This window comes from Rutidosis leptorrhynchoides, chromosome 10 (genome assembly GCF_046630445.1).
Source record: "Rutidosis leptorrhynchoides isolate AG116_Rl617_1_P2 chromosome 10, CSIRO_AGI_Rlap_v1, whole genome shotgun sequence".
Classification (NCBI taxonomy): domain Eukaryota; kingdom Viridiplantae; phylum Streptophyta; class Magnoliopsida; order Asterales; family Asteraceae; genus Rutidosis; species Rutidosis leptorrhynchoides.
In genome coordinates, this window is record NC_092342.1 from 233,937,266 (window position 1) to 233,939,512 (window position 2,247).

The window sequence follows — 2,247 nt, forward strand, 5'->3', positions numbered from 1 at the left end:
TCATTCCGTCTTGTTGTTATTTCACATACATTTTGCATCATTGTCGTCAAAATTACTTGCTTTTGCTGAACTTAATGCCAGTCTTTGAAAATGCGTTGTTTTACCCTGTTTTGTACATAAGATAAACTGCAAACATATATACATATTTTTGAAGTTTGGTTTATTACCCCACATTCAAAAATTATTAAAATCTAAGAATAAAAGTTAGATAATTATAAAAATGATTACAATATTAATAAAAGTATTAAACATATCAATAATTACAAATTACAAAATAAAAATAAAAATAAGTAAACTAAGGATGATATTGGTACCAATAGGGGTTCCACGCATAACCATAAGTGCTATAGAATGCCTCGGCAGGGTCATACGTAGGATATGGTGGCTGCATCTCTATCGACCAAGGAGGGAAGACGGGTTTCGGTGTAGGAATATAGTTTCTATGATCTGGTTCTGATGAACTTGCCAATCTTCAAATGCTCTCTGTCTAGCATTTTCGTATTCCTGAGAAGCTATAAACCTTTGCATTTCTTGCATCTGGTTCCCCCCTCCTACATTACCTTGTTCCTGGTTTCTCTCTACCTGTGGATGTCTATCATTGTATCGTACTGCGGCGTTATTTCGCCGCTTCAACACTTTCGCACCATGGTATACATTTAAACCTATAGTGTCGCGGGGTTCCGGCTCTTCTACTAATAATCCCCCCCGACTTATATCCACACCGAGATATTCACCAATCAAAGTAATAAAAATACCACCCCCTATTATGCTATGTGGACGCATCCCTCGAACCATAGCTGATAAATAATAACCCACACAATATGGTATACTTACAGCGCTGTGTGGGTCTCGAATACACATATGGTAAAACAGATCTTGTTCATTTACCTTTTCTTTGTTTTTACCCCTTTGTGTAATCGAGTTAGCTAAAAACCTATGTATTACTCTTAATTCGGCTCTATCTATATCCAAATAAGAGTAGTTTCCCCCTTTAAAACGGTGATGGCTTGTCATTTGACTCCACACACCGTGTGTATCAAAATTTTCATCTATTTTCCTACCGTTTAGTATCAATCCTCTACAATCGGCAGACGCTAATTCCTCAGGCGTATATATACGTAAAGCCTGAGCCATGTCCAGTAATGACATGTGGCGCATCGAACCGCCTAACAAAAATCTAACAAAAGAACGATCGGTTAAACTGGCTACCCGATCATTCAACTCTATACTACATAACAACTCTTCACACCATACTTTATATACAGGTCTGCGTATGGTGAATAAACATATCCAGTCATTAAAAGAAGAATTACCATACCTCTGTACCAGTAATTCCCTAATTGGCCCGGCCAATTCTACAGCTTCCAAGGGTCCCCATTCTATGACCCTTGGTACCTCAACAACCTTAGAGTGAAGAGTATGCAAACCCCGTTGATATTTTGGATAATCTATCCAAAGTCTGTCAAATCGCAGGTTCGGGTGCAACTGTTCCAAGTGCATATCTGAAAAGGTCATGACTGGATGAGGTACATCCTGCTTGTAGTAGTTATCTACCTCCTGTTGTTCCAAGTTCTCAGCAGGAGCATGGCGGGCTTGGGATGAAGATTCAACCCTTTCATTCTGCAAAACACATCAAACACAAATTTTGTGCATCCAAATATGCATTAGTGTCAGCAAAATCATCAATCAAAATAATTACAATGACATTATCAATTTATATCAAACTTAAGCTTATTTTCACATTTTTATCAAATCTACACTTTTTCAAATAAGCATATACGAAAATTTTCGCCAAGTTCATAAGCATTCAACTCAAATAACATGTCAAAATAATCATTACTAGCAAATAAACAAGTCTCAAATGGCATTATCTTTCAAAAATCAAGTTCATGAATTTTGGACTTGAAAAAGTCCACTTTAATTCTCAAAATCATGTTTAGGCTCAAAGTTTGGATCATTTAACTACCTAGACATGTTACACTACTCAATTTAGCAACAATTCATGACAAAAATCGGCCATAACCTGTTTATATCAAAAAGCCCCAAATTGCTCAAGAACACAAACCCTAGATTCTAAAGATTTTGAAGTTTTTGGCTTCAAATCATGTTAACAAGCATCAATCTAGGTTATACATGCATAATATACTAACAATTTAACACTAATTACACTAAAAATTAACAAAATTCAAATTATGAAAATATGCTCAAGAACACACTAAAATTCGGATTTAAAGGTGATTTGGGGTG